Here is an 18,768-nt window from a genome sequence, read left to right on the forward strand (position 1 = left end):
TTAAGAGACGATTCTTTAAAAATCTTTTTGTATAATTTTTATTTAATTTATTTGAATACATTTACATTAACTGAGAATAAATGAAGGGTTTTAATTTGGGAAGACTGTGATTTATATATTTATTTTAGTATTTTATTTTTATCTGTTTTATTTTGTGTTCAATATTAGAATATTTAAAAAATGAATGCATGGATTAAATTTATCATAAATTATTCCTTTTTATTTTAATTTGACTATTGATTTTTTATAGCATTAACATATACTCCAAATGAATATTATTTGTACATTTCCTTTTTTCCACTTAACGATTTCATCAAATTTAACAAAATATTTAAAAAATGTTTGTTGAAGCAAAGCCGTCAACTTCCTGTTAAGTTACGCATAAAGTAAAATGTTTTGAAGTATCGTATTGTTTATACTATTTGGACCAGCTGACGTGCACATATTGCCCTTAAGTTTATCTTTAACAGAAAATCGACAATTTCTGTGCTATTTGCCTATCGAAAACTAACCTCAAAAGCAACCTCAAACGAGGGTATTTTTATTTTTCTTAAACATGCTCACTTGTACAGGCAAGCCAGATAGATGCCTATCTGAGCGATCCTCATGTGGTTGACACCTACAACAAATCTGCACATGTTGTAAACCCGAGAAACGAGCTGAGAGACCATGAAATGAAAGAGATGAAAGAGATGCCTATGCATATTATTGCTATTTACCCCGCGCTATCTTTGCCACTGATCATGATCTGCGTTTGTGTGTGTGAGTGTGTGTTTATCTTGATAGCGCCAGTTGCCGGGTTGAGGGTTTCTGGTTGCCTCCTGTTGCAGCCAGACGACACATGTGTAAACCCAAATTGCGTTGTTAAAATGCGTAAGGCGTTGACAATGGGCCAGCTCCGGACGGATCTTGGTCGAAACAAAGCACAAACAATGCGCGACCTTATCGAGCCATCAACTAGGACCTCAAGATGGGCCTAGCCAACGAGTTGATAAGCGTTCAACTTGATCAATGATAGCTTGCAGCAGTTGCCAGTTGCTAGTTACCAGTTGCGCGTTGCAGGATGCAGCTGCTGCTGCCACTCAGCACCTTTAAATCAGTTGGCCTTGATCGAGGTGTGAATGGAGCTTCTCATACCCTGTAATTACGTGCCGCAAGTTGCCTCGGCAGGTGTCAAAATAATTAGGCGCCTACTTAACAGCCTACAGAACAAAGCTTTCGCACTGTCTCGCTGCTCAATTACTGATAATTATCGTCAACACCTTGCACTCAAGCTGTCAAATTGTGCGCGGGGCCATCATGCAAAATGGCAAACAGCAATTGGGCAACAGACAGCCAAAAACTGCAAAAGCCAAAGGCAGAGCACAGTGGGACACAATTTAAATATATAGTTGGCACTTCGCAAAAATCAAAAACATTCACAAATAAGCATTTTGTGTGTAGATGACTGTCATCGAAATATTCAAATCAAATTTTATTCTTTTCAATTTTTTTAAATTCCTTGAAAAATTTGTCTAAGATATATTTCTAGAAGTATATATAAACAAAAGCTCTGCTCTGTTCATAAGTCCATGGTCCTGATCTCTACAAGCTCCTGAGATTGACCCAAAAATGCATACAAGCTATCTATTTTGCATTTCCATACATTCGCTCCACTGTGCAGCATTGCCCCAACACTAATTATGTGAGCTCAGCTCAGCTCAGTCAGTCAGTCACTCGGTCGGTCAGTTAGTCAGTCAGTCAACGTCAACGTATTGCACTCCAAAAAATATATTTAGCAAGTGTGAAGTTGATAGCCGTGCTCCTCCTTCATTAATCATTCGCCTGTTAACTGGCCACTCGCTCGCCTTGACAGGCCCTTCGCACTCCAAATTCGGCAACTCAAAGGTCTGAACCAGCCGAAACTCAAATTACTGCCTGCAGTTTGTTAATCAGCTAAATAAAAAAATAAAAAGTAAAAAGAAAAATACAGCTTGTGAAATAATACCTAATTTTGGTCAGAATAGTTTTGGTCAATTTGTTTTTATATCTTAAGAAGTGTAGTAGCTGGCAAATAAATGTTGTATATTGCTGGAAACTATGGATGATTGAGATCTTACAGATTGCAAAGGCTTCGGTGCTTGCAACACAATCGAACACTGAAAGTTTTATAAGTATGAATTGTCAATAATTAATATTAGTCTTTACACATTGAAAATGCATTGAATTTCAAATTCCTATTTCTTAATATTTTTGATAATAGAATTTAAAACATTTATTTATTTTTATACCCTTGTAGAGGGTATTTAATTTCTTTAAAGTATATATATTTTCGACCTGTATCAAAAGCCGAGTTGTTTTTAGGCGAACTAGTCTCTCAGTCTTAAAGCTTGGAACTTTGCATAGGTCCGTCTTTCTGTTGCTGGCAGTACATGTGTTGGATCCGGCAGGATCGGACCACTATAGCATATATCATACACGATCGGTCCAAAAGTTGGTTCTTGTATGAACAACTTTTTTGTTTATCAAGATGGCTTTCCCAAATTTGGCATTTATAAATTTAAGTATGCTCCCTACATATTTGCCAAATCTTATCAACATCGGATTAAAAGATCTGTGGCATAGTGGGATTTTATATGGCAAAATATTCTGTTTTCAAATATGTTTTCAACAAACTCCAACATTTTTGAGCTGCACTATTCGCCCATATTTGCAAGGGTGAAATGTCTACAAGATATCCCTACTTTCTCGTTATTGGTATATTTGTCAGTCCATATACTTATAATATACATTACAAATCTTTCAGTTTGCAGCACGTTTAAATGTACATTTTTTAAGACCCTTTGAAACTATATAATCTTTATAATTTAGCCATGATAAGAAGCTAACAAAAGACATCATAAGTCAAATAAATATTTCAGTCTAAAAATCGATTGATTAAAAGTTGATTTATGATTATGCATTTAATCTTAAAGAGATCTCTACTTCGAGTTCCATTATTGACGAGTCTTTGTACTATACTTTTTATATGTAGTCTCTTTTGCCTATTTTTTCTGAAAAGCAATTGCTGTTTTTTACATTCACTATACTACTATACTTTATACGTTTGCTTATATAAAATGTCTATTTAATTTTTTGTTTAAAACACCTTGAAAAGCGGAATAATATCTCATGAGTTTAGTTTGGGTTGTGTAATAAAATTCAAAAATACGAAAATCATATAGTAAATGATCTTGTATGTCCGCGGGGCGCTGTTTCACACATCAAACGAAGTCGCGAGCGCGCGTCTGGTGCCTCGCAGATCATAAACATTATAAACTATATATATGCTGGGATATTATGATTTTGAGCAAGTGGTTTAATTGGCCGGCGGCGCCAGGGCACAGCGCGAAGATGCTTAACAAGCGGCGCGTTCAACGGGCCAAAAAGGTGTTGGCCAAGGATATCCTTCAAGAAGCGAGACGTGTGCGTATGTGTGTGTGTTGCGGCTGTTTTGAGCCTTTTTAATTAAACAAAATGCGAACCCATAATTTCAGAGCGAGACAGAAAACGAAAAAAAACAAAAGCAAAATCCGAAAGCCGTTTCCTACGCCGGTTGCAACAGCGGCTTCTGTTGTTGGCCAAGGTGCCAGTTCCTGCTGGGCCGCCAACGAATTACAGTTAACGCCTAGAAATACTGTTGGCCAAGGGCGCCTACCGCGGCCTCGGTCAGAGCCAACTCACGCAGCGTTAAATGGACGCCAATCAACCAACTCTAAGCTGCACCTGCAGCGAGCAAGAAGAAGACTGCGACTGCAACTGCGACTGTGACTTAGGAGTGTGTTAGAAATTATATCAAATGATATGTTATGTGCGTAGCTTGTATATGAGAGTTCTCTAATTTGTTATTTATGGCTTCCTGTTCTGGCCACCTTTTTTTTCTTTCCTTTTCGTTTGGGCCCAGACTTTTTTGCCCAGCGTGTCGATTTTGCCGCCTTCTTGGCCTGACTTGCAATTTTGTGCGTGTTGCAGGTGTAAAATTTCATTTTTGTTGTTTTCTTTTTATATTTTGGCACCTCTGCAATTGAGTAGGTGTGACTATAAACATTAATCAGACTGCAATGCCAAGTGGCAAGTATTTTTTCTTATTTTTATTCTCTGTTACTGGGTTAGTTGGAGAGAAAGTCAGCGCTCAAATACATAATTGCAGACTGGCTGCGAGTACCAATTTTAAAAAGGGGGTGATTGAGAATCCGCGTATCATCTTCAAAAACCAAAACAATCTGAAAGTCACAGTCGTAAAATTAATGAAAGATATATATGCCGATATGTGGCAACAGTTCCAAATATGTTGAGAAGTCGCTTGTGTTTTGGGCATAACATAAATAAAGTACATATGATATAGTGAACTGATCTTAATCTTAATCGGCTGGCAAATAAGAATAATGCTTGAATGGTTCCACCTCAAGCTGGCAAAACACTTTTATTACATACAAGAGGGAATGACCCGACTTGTAATATGGCAGCATTGTAATTGTACATAAAAAATATACATTTAAATTATTGTTGTTAGTAGCCAATTATTTTTCAATTCTTTGCTTATTATTACCTTAAATTTTTTCTTTGATATGAATAGCAAATATCAATTCAAATATCTGCTAGTTTAACGCAGGCTTCTGACGCGCATTTGCAAGGCCGTGTGCTTGTTGCTAATTTTCGAAAAACCAGGCTAGTGCTCACTTTCAACCCAAAAGGAAGCTTAATTAAACGTACCAGGTTCCTACCTCTTATCCTCCAAACGGTCTGTTAGTCAGTCAGAATAAATTTGTTTGTATTTATATAGAAGTAGATCCTCAGATTGACCTTAGAAATATTGCATTTTAGTCGTACGAAAATTAAAGCTTAAGGACCTTGGCATATACAAAAACCTACATTTAAACTCATTAAGCCAGAAAATGCCAAATGTATTACGTAATTCGATAACAGTCTATACAAAACCCTAAATCAAGAGTGTATCAAAACATTGTCGAGGGCAACAAATGGGGGGAAATAAAAACAAAAATGAATACAAACACACGCCTTAAATATTTCCAGCTAATCATGTGCTCATGTCTCATGTCTTCGTGTGCTGTCCTGGCGGATTCCACGAATACCGAAGTACGTCTAAGCGTAGAAGAAAAAAATGAGGCAAACTTACATAATAATTGATGACATAGGACACACGTAGTACATGTCGAAATGTGTGTGCGTGTATGTGTGTGAAGAAAAACAACAATGGGACAGCTATCTAATGATCGATATCAGCTAGAACAAAGACCGGGAGACATAGACAATGTCGCTCAACGCTAAAATTTGCCCTGGCGTTTGGTCCCTGTCTTACGGGCAGGGCTCGGTTCTGGGCTTGGGCCTGGGCCTGGGCTTGGGCTTGGACCACAGCGAGTACGTGCGTCAGGCCTCTCAGTTGACAAAGAGCTGTTGACAATGCCCAAAGACAAACGCAAAAGGACATAGACGCATGCTGATGTGAATCTTAAAAAAAAAAACAAACGCACACGAAAATTATTGAAAAAAAAAAACGAAAGAGAAAAAAACAATGAGAGGCAGCAAACAATTTGTGGTTATCTGTCGAAACAGGTAGGGCCGATTAAGATCAAAACTGAGAGACTGAGAACGAGACTGAGACCGAATTTGAGTCTGAGAACGAGACCGGGAACTGCTGAGACTGCATGCTGCTCTATGTCATCATTTCGGAACGTGGTTAGAATTGAGGAACTGAGGTATACTAAAGAGCGTGGAAAATATCAATTTACGGCATGAACTACGCCCCAGTGCACTGTGCCTATCATTGCCATCAGAGTTAAGTGTTTTGGCTGCGATTTCTGCTTGACATCGAGACGAGCGTATCTCTTTGTGCATGTCTCGAGGATTTGCATTACAGCTGCGCCCATGCAGATCCTTTGCACATCTTTCGTTGATCCATTGTCAGGCCAAGTAATTAGTTAGACTTGCAGATGTCTTCTGCTCAACGAAGTTTCTATTTTTAAATGGAAAAGAACGGAATAAAAACTTACTTTATTAGCCTTTCAAATATTTGAAAACTCTCTAATCTCAAGCTTAATTTTATGTATTGTCATAATCTATTTCAAAAGCTTGGCTCTTTAAATAGTTTTTGGATGGAACTTATATTTTTCTGCCAATAAAATCCACATTTATAGGAATATATGAAATATAAACATAAATCTATTGATCTGTTTTGAGTCCATTTATGATTGTATTAATATTTTTAGAGCAATAAAAAAATGGTTAAACGCTAATCGAAATTCTAGCACAAAGCTTAAATTAATTTGGATTCTTTAGTAACAATTTCAATACTAGTCAGTTTAAGGCCCTGTAAATCAGCATCAGCTGTAGGTATTTATACAACTGTATCCATATATATTTTTTATTTTCGTATCAGATTTCCCATTTATTTTCGCCAATTAGTGAAACTGTGTGGCAATGCCGTTAGCGCTGTTATCAATGCAAATTATCAGCGCCTTCGATAAACTGTTAACTAAGCTTCTTAACGCGGCTGCCCATGCGCTAACAGTATTCTTGAAAATTGATACCATTAGTCTGAGTCTGATAAGGTTGATGTGTGTGCAGCAAAAGAGTTTCGTGCAGCATGCAACACGTGCCCCATTGAATTATGTCTGGGGCAAAGTTTGTTGGTTTTATATATATATGTATGTATATATGTATTTTTTTGGCTTTAATATGCAGGCTGCAGCTGCAAGTGAATGACCATGCCACAAGCCTTGCTCCGTTACGAAGTAAATAGTTGCACGCGTTGTGATCTGAAGTATCTCATAAGTAGCGCAAACGAAGCACTTACGCCCAGGCATTAGAGCTGGAGCTGGATATGTAAGATGCCTCTCGAACTGTACGGTGACTGTCCTGTCCACTGTCCTGTTCACTGTCCTGTCGTCAATAATAAATAAATATGTGTCTATGCTGTGGCATGCCACACAACTGGAAGACCAGCCACAATGTGTGTGTGTCAGTGTGTGTTCATTCCTGCCGCTTTACTTATATAAATAAGCAAACAGAACAAGGAAAACAACGAGGTTCTGAGAAGGGGAACATGCAGCGGTTAGGTGAGTGGGGAGCGGGGGTATGTGGCAGGTAAGCAACTAAGTATTACACTGCCTGTTGGCAGAAGAACATCCAATCCCATGGCAGCACAATAGTCAAGTAAAAATCGAATCGAATGGAATAGAATTTTCTTATTACACAACCGTTTTGTGACTGACCGCTGCTCCCGTCACCCTCCCTCGTATGCGTCTAATAAGGACAACAGCCCTTGACTTGGCTTTGTCAGCGTACTAATGATGACACACATTTCATATCTTGATCACCACAACCCCGCCTTTACGCATGCATCTGTATGTCCAGCCATGTCCTCGCTAAGGACACATATCTGCTCGGGTCCCTCTATAAATTGAAGCACATGCTTAGGCGCGCACAATGCTATTAACTTTCAGCCAAGTACAGCTCCACTCTTAGGGTAAAGAGAGCGACAGGGAGAGAGAGAGCAGTACCCAACTCTTAATTCACATAACTTAAACTCACATCCAGCAGTTCGTGGTGGAGGCGTTGACAAGGACCAAGAGCATGGAAAAAGGAGTACTATCAGCGGTTTATGATCGCATTTAATATCGTCAGTCGAGTCCTTGACTGGCTTAGCAATATGGGGGCGTACAAATTGACTACCTACGACTACGCGTTGTTATGGACATTCATTTTTTCCTGGTATCGCCAACTACTGTTTGGTAGCCAACTTTGCAGGTGTGTTTGGCTACCGTTGTTACGGGTTTGGGTTTGGGTTCGGGTTTGAGTATTTTCCAACTGCAGCTGTATCCTTTTAATGAACTCCATTGAGGGTTTTGTCGTTTACAACTCGATTTCTCTAGATTTGTCAAGTGTTCATTAAAAATAATCTTTTTTTTTTTAGGCGATTAAATCGAATATTTCAGTTTGCTTAGCTAGTATTTATTTATGGCGTTTATCTAGTTGAAATATAGAATAAAGACGCAGGAGTCTTGAATAAGGGTTGCAATATGAAAATTTATCTAAATTTGAATATATATTAGATTTTCTGGTATCTAACAAGTATTTATTTTTTAACATTTGCTAAATCATTAATTGGGACTTTTATTGATACTTATAATGTTTATCCCCAAAAACTATTAATCTATAACTACTTTATTATTTAGTTGCTAAGCAAGAGTAACAGAAGATTAGCCATAAATAAAAGAATTTTAACACAAAAAAAAAAAAAAAAAAATAAAAACTTTATTTTTTAAAACTATAAATATTATGAAATCCATTTTTGAAGTTTACTTCGTAAACATAAATGTTGAACACAATGCAAAAATGGCTGTCCCAAATTTCAATTTATTAATATGTAAAAATATCTTATGCACATTCGTCTTCAATTTAAGTTTAATTACATATTCAAAGTGAAACTGATTGCAATTGACAACGCTTATTTAAGACAAGTTCACGAGTGCATAAAATTTGTCATTTGGTTAAAGTGAATAATGCCAAAAAGATTCTGTTCTCACCATGTTGAGGCGTCATGTAACTTTAATTAATACATCAGCATTTGAAATGTTTTAATTTTTGATTGATGACACGCACAAATTTGTCTCTCAAGCGCATGCAAAACAGCAGGCAGTCAGCCAACAACAACAACAACAACAAGAACGTCAACAAAACAAATTATGCATGCAGCGCATTTAGATACACACAGATACAGATGCAGATGCATGCCGTAGATACAGATACATTAACAAGCCCACAGCATTTGATGAATGAGCAGAGGAAATACAACATTTGAATACATGCAGCAACAACAAATGCAATTGAACAAGTGCAAGAACAACAACAATAACAACAACAACAGCATGATGCTCTATAATTGCGCGGGCGTTGAAAGCCATACAGCCTGTTAGTGGGCGTGGGCGTGTGGCGGGGTGGGGTGGGGTGTGGTTGGGGGCGTATAGCAACAAATACATAATAAATCTTAATTTATAGTTGAGTTGCAATATCAAAACAAAGCGTGGCTCTTGGGGCTTATTTCTGGGGCCTCGATTTGAGAGTTCTACGTGCAAAGTCTTTCGGCTCTTTTCAGCTGTCAAAATTTAAGTTATGACAGATGATCGTTTGTTCCATTTCTCTCTCGCTCTTATTCTCTCTGTCTCTTTTTCAGTCTCTTGGTCAGCTGTCAACTCATCCGCTTTGGACGCGCTCATAAATTTTGAAAGTTTCGTTCATTTTGGCTGGATTTTAAACTCAGGGCGGTTCCCATATCGAGATATATGTATGTATGTGTGTATGTATATAAAGCGCATGCAACGAGATCATGATGGATTTGTTTTGGAAATGCTTGGCGTTTTTCTGCTCAGTTGCGCCCGTGGTTGATATGTCAGGGCAGCATTTGATTATAATCGTAGCAGTATTTTTTCTCTTCTTTTTATTTATTTATTTTGTTTTGTGTTTTTCAAATTAAGTTGCGAGCTGGTTTTTGTTGTTGGTTTTTGTTTGATATGCGAATGCTCCAAATTGAACTGACAACACAATTAGAGATCGCTTAGCCAAGGAATATTGATTGTTAAATATGTCATTTAAAGGTTTAATTGGAGTTAGGGCCTCATATTAACATTGATAAAAATATCCTAAAAAGGTTTCAATGATTTTATAAAAGATGGTTTCTTATTAGATCGTGGACATCAATCTAGTTAGCGCTCTAATAGCGCCATCTGTAGGCAAATTTTGGATCTACGTATGTGAAGGTTAACCTGTTTTCATTGATTGATTGAGCCAAGTTTTCTGATACGTTCTGGGTTAATTTGACAGCTGATTGTGCCTGGCGCCATCTGTTGGCACTTAATGGAAATGCATTTTATACTGAATATGTCAAATATAATATTAAGTGCTGAAATGCTTACAAAATCGACAGATATGTGAGAATAGTGCAGCTCGCAAATGCTAGGTTTCCTATAGCAGCTATATGATATAGGGGTCCGCTGCTGATAAAATTTCGCGTACATATGAGGATCATAATGGAAGTAATAAATCGCGAGTTTCGTTAAGTTATTTTAATATAAAAAGGTTTCCATATCAAAACCTAGTTTTCGACCGATCGTTCCTTTGGCAGCTATTTGATGTATAAGACCGATGTTGATAAGATTTGGGAAATATGTAGGGAGCATAGTAGAACTTATAAATGCCGAGTTTGGGTTTGATATCTTGATCATCAAACAAGTTTTCATACGAGAACTTACTTTTGGACCGTTCGTTCCTTTGCTAGCTACATGATATAGTGGTCCGATCCGATTAGCTCCGACATATGTATTCCCTGCAACAGAAAGACGGATCTATGCAAAGTTTCAAGACGATTGATGATGCTGATATGGAATAGGATATATTCTTTATGGGGTCGGAGATGTCTCCTTCTATAAGTTACACATTTAATGACGAAATTATAATATCCTCTACAAGGGTATACAAAATTGCCAATTTTATGGAACAGAATGAGGAATATATATACTTTTATTTCAACTTGCCTTTGCAGTCGCATCATTACAATGAGGATAAAAATGCATCTCATCTCTCATCTGTTTGACTTTGGGCCCAGGCTGAGTTCGCCTGTTGGCTGCCAGCAACCGCTTTGACTGTCAATGCTGCCAACTAAATGTCGCATGCCGCGTGTGCAACATTTTATCACTTCAGTCAGACCGTATAATTTAACGTAAAATCTCTGAGGCCAAGCGCAACACAGCCAAAGGGAGGCATATGTTGCCTGGGTAGAAACTGGCAGACACATGTGGCTGCCACAAATGGTGACAACTATTTGCACAGTTGACTAACTGATGCGTTTCTCCTGCTGCGGCTGTTTGTTTTGGGCACGCTTTGCCCAGCTACGGCCACAGATACAAATGCAGACAGAGCAACAGATACAGATACATTTGCGCAAAGCGTTGGCCATAATTAATATAGAAACACTTGCAACAACAATTAGCAACAGTCGGCGGGCAAAAAAAACAAAGCTAATTAGCCGGCAAATAATAGACGAGCATAAATAAACTTTTTGTTACACTTACCGCAGGGTATTTGGATTTTGTGAACCTGTTTAATGTGCATAGAAACATTCAAATTTTTAGGTAAAAGATTATTATCTCGTGTTACTTTTAGTCTTAAAATGCAGATTTAGCTGGATCAGAAATAAAATAAGTTGATGCCTGACAAAAAAACGCTTTAATACACTAAGTACGAAGTTACGGGTTCGAGCCCCCAAGAAAACGGATGATAAAACTTAAAAAAACAAGTTACCAGTTTTTAAACATGTTTAATTTATCAACCATGAGTTTATCCGTTTACATCTAAGCAAAGCTAGATGCAAGAGCATTAATACTTCGTCTGGTTTCATATTTTCCATTTTCCTCGATTGTCCGTTGCTGCTAAAACGAGCGCCTTCAAATTAGTTTGGGGCGTTTGCGGCAATTAGCGGCAAAAGCGAAAAATAGAATTAATAAAAAAGAAAACAAAAGCAATAGGCACAAATATTAGAAGCAAATGTGCCATCATCTAAGTATAGGCTCAATCGAATTAAGCAATTAGGGCTTATGTTAATCAGCAGCAAGGGGAGCACTTGGGGAGCTCACAACAGCCGCAACATCAGCAGAAACTGCCTCACAACAGCCCAAAAACCGAACCCATGTGTATTATCTAAGTTCGACTTCCGGGCTACGGTGTTTCCTTTGAAACTTCAGGTCAGACAGACCTTAAGCAAGATTTATATATTTACTTCAATACGTAATATTATTTTCTCGCTCTCTCTCTCTCTCTCATTGAAACCTTTGGCTCACATAATTGCTTTGAAAGAGTTTGGTTTCTGTTTTAGTTTTATGTTTTTTTTTCGAGGTGTGTCTGCATTTTTATTTGGATCACTTCAAAGTGTTCCGCGCTACGAAATGATATTTTATTTTTTGTTTTTCATATTTATTTTCGTTATCATGGATCCCAGCAGCAAGAAAAACAACAACAACAACAACAACAACAAACACACATAATTAGTGTAATTAACGCTTTTTGGCTGAGTGCGTGCAGAAAATTGTGTGTGAAAGTGCGTGGCGCTCTTTGAATATTTTGTTTTCCATTTGTTTGCTGCTGTTGTTGTTTTTCAGTTCGTTCAACTGATTTATGAGCCAGCACGTTGTGGCTGCAGTTCCGATTGACTGCGACTGCGCTGCGACTGTGAGTGTGGCTCGAACCGAACCGGGCAACATTTCAACTGATCTCGTGTTAATTTGTGAATAATCTTTGTGAATGGCACGAAATGCAAACGGAATGTCTGCACTTGAAAACGGGATTCATCTTCTAGATATGCTATGCAGCTGCCAGATAACTAGATGAATGTTTAGATTGATGAGCTAAGATAACAGCATATATATATAGCACTTTAATTAGCAGGCAGATTGGCTGGCTCAGTTACACACTGTAGATGTGGTCCAGAGAAAAACAAATTAGTTGCGAAGACAGTTGAATTGATTATTATTTGAAATACTAATTAGTCCCATCTAATGCAATTTCTATGAAATTGTTGCAAGTGGAGCCTAGTTAAAGTAACTATTAATATAGTTACTGGAAAAAATAATTTGATAATATTCTTATGTATACGAATGTTATTGTTCTTTTTGGAAACGCAATAACTTAAATGAAAACGCATTCAAATATTTGATTTAAAATTATATTTGTTGTATAAGCTACTGAGAACTAAAATCATCTAAGATAATTTTAAAAATTCTATCTTTTATAGCTCAAAGAAACCTTTTTTTGTAATAAAAATAAATACATTTATAATTATTTGTATAGTACGTACAAAACAAATGCTCATACGGTTTACTTATTTTTCCTTTCAACAACATATATATATATATCTCTATATATATAACTGTTTGTCCTGACTGACTGACTGATTGGTGATCAACGCACAGCCCAAACCGTAAGAGCTAGGAAGCTGAAATCTTCACTGTAGCTACCTTATGTGATGTAGGTGCACGTTAAGACGGGGTTTCGGGAAATTCCACCCGCAAGTGTGGAAAAATCGCGAAAAACGTTTGTATGTAACTTTTTTGTTTACCATCCGATCGGCCCCAAACTTATTTTCAAAGATCTTTGTTCAAATTCATTTGAGGGGTGTTTCGTACTTTTCGGAAAACCCATTCCTCCTTGGTGGAAATGGAGGTCAAAGATTTGGTGGGTGACGTTTCGCGCTCAAATTCGATTCCAAAGATCTATAAGAAAAATCATTTGAGACGTGTTTCACACTTTTCGCAGAATTCAAACATTTTCGGGTGGAATGCGACTCAAAGATTTTTTATTGCGAAGTTTTTAATTGTGTCCGATTTGCTTCAAACTTATTTTCAAAGGTATCCATAAAAATGTAATGAGTACGTGTTTCAGCGATTTAGGAAATTCCACTCGCAACAGTGGTAAATTGGCGGAAAACGTTTGTATGAAAGTTATTTGTTTACCGTCCGATCAGTTTCAAAATCAGTTCCAAATTTGTTTGAGAACATTGATTTTATAACATACGTGCCACGGGCAAGGCCGGGTTATACCCGCTAGTATATATATATATATATACAATTTAATTAAAGAACTAGCTGATTATGAGTTTAAAATGCTAAACTAAGAATAATTTCTAATGCCTGAAAATCATTTTTTTTAAGTTCTTCTAGAAACCGTGCGCTTAAATAAAGTTGCGCAATTATATAGATTATACGATTAATATTTCAGCTGAAAAAGTTCATGCTCAGTTCTCTTCAAAGTCAATACATAAAATGTATATATATATAATAAATTATTTTTTTAATGGAATTAGGCTGTAGATTATTTTTGTAAACTTAGCTGAATTGTGTTTGCTATTATATTTCTCTTATACAGCCCTTGTGCACGCAGTTTTGTATCTGTGGCACTTATTGCCAAGACACTGTGTTCCCCACCCACTCTTTGCGCCCCACACACGAACGACTTGTTTACCACATCAAATCTAATAAAAATCACCACGCACAATTTGTAGCCATCAATTGGGCGTCAATGACAGGCACAGACAGACACAAAAGAGAGTCGCATTTGTGGGCTCACGCAGACCGAGAAGTAGGAACTGGGAACTGTGAAGTGAGAATTGAGAACTGAGAACTGAGTGCTGAGTGCTGAGAACTGGTGCAGGGTTTGCAGGGTACGCAGCAAATGACAAATCTTCTGCACTGGCATAATATAATAACGGCAAGAAAGTAGCTTTGTAATAGGTCTACATATTTTTCATCGCAACGAATTTGACTGACATTCAAGTTCCTGCCCCCATTCGACTCTACACGCCCCATCTTCCTTTCAAAAATGTGATGTTTGCTTCTTATTTATATTTTTTTCTACTGTGGCTCGCAAGTGATGAAATAAATCATTTTGGGAGTGGCAGCATGAGATATAGACACGTGATGATGAGATGGAGATGGAGCTGCACACAGATACAGATACAATATCTAGTTTTTGTTGTTTTTGTTGTTGTTACTGTTGCTGGTGGTGGTGCTGCTGTTGTAGCAAGTGCAAGTGTCAATTACAAACCATGTCAAAAATGTCAAACTCTGTGAGTGACTGGCTTGGAGCGCAGGGCACAAAAACAAAGTTTAAATGCTTCGAGCCAACGTAAATACCCTGTAAATATCTTTTATTTATATCTTATTCTTATTTCATTTTATTATTAGTTTTCTTCTATTATTAAATTATCCATTAAAAACTAATTTGAATTATTTTATTTTATTTAAAACAGTTTTCATTAAGTTTTGTCTTCAGAGATCTTTGGATGGAACCAGTTGGAATTGGAAATTTCTTCAAAAGGTAAGTGTTTGTTTATATTTATAATATATTAAGTTCAGAGCTTTTCTTTCTATTCTTGAAGATATACATTAAAATTATTCTCTACCATCTCAGATATTCTGTGCTTTTTAGTGCAGGGTATGCCAAATATATAGTTCGTCCAGTCTAGAGTCGTATTGGCTGCGGGTTAGCACCCCTGCATGGCAGCACTGGCTGCCAGGAGGGTCGTCATTCTCATACCCAATCTCATCCTCATTCTCATTCACATTCTCATCGACATCGACAAGTTTGTCCTGTCAGCGCCGCAGTCGCGTAGAGTTTATTACATCAATTTGTGTGTGCGAGACCTGCCCTGGGTCGCCCCCGCGTTCGCTCCTCCTCTTGCTCTATCCATTTCAGCCGTGTATGGGAAATTTGATACAAATGAGTTTTCACACTTTGCGTACGGACACATGCACATGTCTCTATATCTGCATGTGTATCTGTTTCTGTATCTGTATCTACATGCTTGTAGCTACAAAGCAAATGCGCATCCATAGAGCGTATCTTGCGCGCGTTCCCAGTATCCTTTTCCATCAACGTGTAAATTGTGCGCTGTCAAACTTATGACATTCCGCGTTGATGTGCCCGCCTCACATTTGCTTACCAGCTACAGAGAAAAAATATATATTGCTGTATATACTGTGTATATGTATTTGTGATAAATCCCCAACAATAGAATCTACCACAAGGGCTCGGGCGCTCTCGTTATTGTAAATTAGATTTCGTTTAGGACTGCATCTTCTTGTACATTTTACTCTCCTTTTTTTGCTCGGAGTGGTCTACGGGGAGAGATGTGCGATGTTATATGAAATACGCCGGAATGGTCTAGGGTAATATTCCCGCATATTAATTGCTGCTCATTTTTATGTCTGTGGCGCACTCATATGCGATTAATATTTGTCGTCCCGTTGCGACAGACCGATTCGAAAAAGGGGTTCTGCCTTTTTAATTACTTCTCAAATGAGGCCATTATTGGTGCCTTTGCGTTGCTGGGGGAGGCAGAGCACCCAGCATCCCATTGGCCTATTAATTTATAGTTTTTATATGCTGAAACAGCTGAGCAACAGCACCTTAAGATCAATATGTGCAGGAAACAAGTGCAGTTTTGTTTGGTTTTCTGTTTCTATTGGGAAACGTAAGTTGTTTCTTACTAAGAATATCCATTCATATACTTTTAAATATAATAAGCTGATGAGAACAACTTGTGAGAGTTTGAATGCTAGGAGAGAGTATTCAATGGATGTACTTACTTGTCAAAATAATTTCTCAATTGCAAAGCTCTATTTCATCTAACCAATGCCCATGCCGTTTCACCTATATATAGAATATAACAGCCTTAACATTTCATAGAATCGTGGCATCAGAATCTTATTTAAAGGCGCTTTCTGTGAAGCCGGTGACATTTGGTGTTGTTCGCGAATTAAAAATATTTCTTTATCAGCGCGAAAAAAATAATTATATGCTCATGCAAAATGTTCTTAAATTTTAAAATGTTTGCGATTTTAATAACTATATGGCCTGTGGATGTAGCTACAGACTCTTTGACCGGAAATGAATCAGTGAGTAAATAAGGCTAACGTGAATTTGATAACAAAATTTACAAATTCTTTCCAGTCTTGCAAGTCTTTTGACGAAAATGATGAAATATGCAGTGCATATGCCTATCGAATAACAAAGCCAATGCTTGAGTATTTTGCAAAGGCAAACAATGAAATCAAAATAAAAAATAAGAAAATTGCTGAATTGGAACAAATTGTCGAAACTAATTCAATAACTCTCAAAAACAACGTACAACAATTAACAAAACTAAATGAGAAATCTGTGAAATGTGAAATAGAGTTGCAGAATACGACAACCAAAAACCCAAATTTAAAAGATAGTTTAGATATTTACGAGGCAGAGATCGTCTAAGCACAGTCAAACCTCTCTTTATGCGTAGCTGATAAAGATTTCGAACTTAACAGCCTTAAAAAGAAATTAGTTAAATACAAACAGATAGTTGAGTATCCCCCGACCAGTTGTGTTGATCTTAAGAACTACTCGGGAATCCTTGCATTAAAAGTTGAAGGCTTGGACCCGTTTGTCGGGTCATGCGATTCGAATCTGGCGGGATCAGGGTGGACCGTAATGCAACGCCGCATTGACGGAAAAGTCGACTTCTATCGACCATGGCAGGATTACAAACATGGCTTTCGAAACGTCAAAGAAGAATTCTGGCTTGGACTTGAAAAGCTACACAGAATTACGAGCGCACAGAGATACGAACTTTACATTCAACTGGTGGATCAGGAAAATGAAACGCGTTTTGCCAGATATGATATGATGATTTTCGAATTGGAAGTGAGCAAGAGAAATACAAGTTGATTTCAATTGGCAAATTCAGTGGAAATGCCGGTGATTCCATGGAATACCACAAAGGAAGTAATTTTTCAACCTACGATAGTGATAACAAACAGAGTTGTGCTTCGATGTTGAAAGGTAGCTGGTGGTATAAAAGCTGCGCGTTTAGGTAAATCAATTATTATATTATGTTGTTACTTTTTATAATGCTTAATATTTGCAATAATTTTCTTAGCAACCTAAACGGTAAAAGGTTCGACTGTAACGTTGAAGACACGAATGAGTTAGAAACCACTGGATGCATTTACTGGCAGCATTGGCATGGCCGGAGTCACTCCCTAAAATATGTCCAAATGATGATACGACCATTTTAATATAATTAATAGAGTCTATTAAATAACAAGTTTCTTCGACGAAAATATGAGAAATATGTTTAAAAAATAATTAATTTTCGAACTTTAGAAATGCCAAGTGTAACGTTTTTGTTTTTAATTGAATGAACAGTTCTATAAGTTTTGCAAAAACTATTCATGTTAATGTTACCAAATAAGAGATATATGTATTACTAGCGGGTATAACCCGGCCTTGCCCGTGGCACGTATGTTATAAAATCAATGTAAAATCAACAAACTTAAAATTCACCAAAAAAAACTTTGAAATGCATTTTCCACCGAAGGAGTTTAGATTTTGCGAAAAATGTGAAACACGTCTTAAATGATTTTTCTTATAGATCTTTGGAAATAAATTTGAACACAAAACGTCACCCACCAAATTTTTGACCCCCATTTCCACCAAGGAGGGATGCATTTTCCAAAAAGTGCGAAACACCCCTCAAATGAATTTGAACAAAGACCTTTGAAAATAAATTTGAGGCCGATCGGATGGTAAACAAAAAAGTTACATACAAACGTTTTTCGCGATTTTTCCACAGTTGCGGTTGGAATTTCCCGAAACCCCGTCTTAACGTGCACCTACATCACATAAGGTAACTACAGTGAAAATTTCAGCTTCTTAGCTCTTACGGTTTGGGCTGTGTGTTGATCACCAGTCAGTCAGTCAGTCAGTCAGGACAAACAGTTTTATATATAGAGATATATATATTTTAAATATTCCTGACTTCTTAATACTGCTTACTGCTTACTTAATAATAAAACTTAAATACAAAAATATTGAAGTTTACGGACAGATGGACGGATAGAAGGGCAGACAGACAAGGCTAGATCGACTCGGCTATTGATGCCGATCAAGAATATGTGTACATTTACAGAAAACCAATATACCCTTTTTAACCATTTTCAATGAGCTGATTCGCGCTCCACGCTAAAATACATGCTAAGAACCCTTATATTGAGTTAACATCATTCAAGAGGCGGCGGTTACGAGCAATGAACAGCTGCCAGCAACCGCTAAGCTCAAATATTGTTCCCAGCCACGACAACAACCAACAGCAACAGCTACAACAACTGCAACAATTGCAACAGCTATGCAACATTGTTGGGCAATGGC

The 18,768-nt window shown here is 37.4% G+C and overlaps 1 long non-coding RNA gene across 5 annotated transcripts in view; it reads left to right on the forward strand.

The window, feature by feature from the left end:
* Nucleotides 1-18,768, forward strand: part of LOC135427166 (uncharacterized) — a 198,976-nt gene that overhangs the window by 59,021 nt on the left and 121,187 nt on the right. For all 5 annotated transcript variants that reach the window (XR_010435998.1, XR_010435999.1, XR_010436001.1 and 2 more), the window contains exon 3: nt 14,834-14,901. This is a non-coding gene — a long non-coding RNA (uncharacterized LOC135427166). The remainder of the gene's footprint in view (nt 1-14,833; nt 14,902-18,768) is intronic.

Source organism: Drosophila montana, unplaced genomic scaffold (assembly GCF_035044405.1).
Source record: "Drosophila montana isolate Dmon_TW-CO22-7 unplaced genomic scaffold, ASM3504440v1 contig_2127_1, whole genome shotgun sequence".
In the NCBI taxonomy this organism is placed as follows: domain Eukaryota; kingdom Metazoa; phylum Arthropoda; class Insecta; order Diptera; family Drosophilidae; genus Drosophila; species Drosophila montana.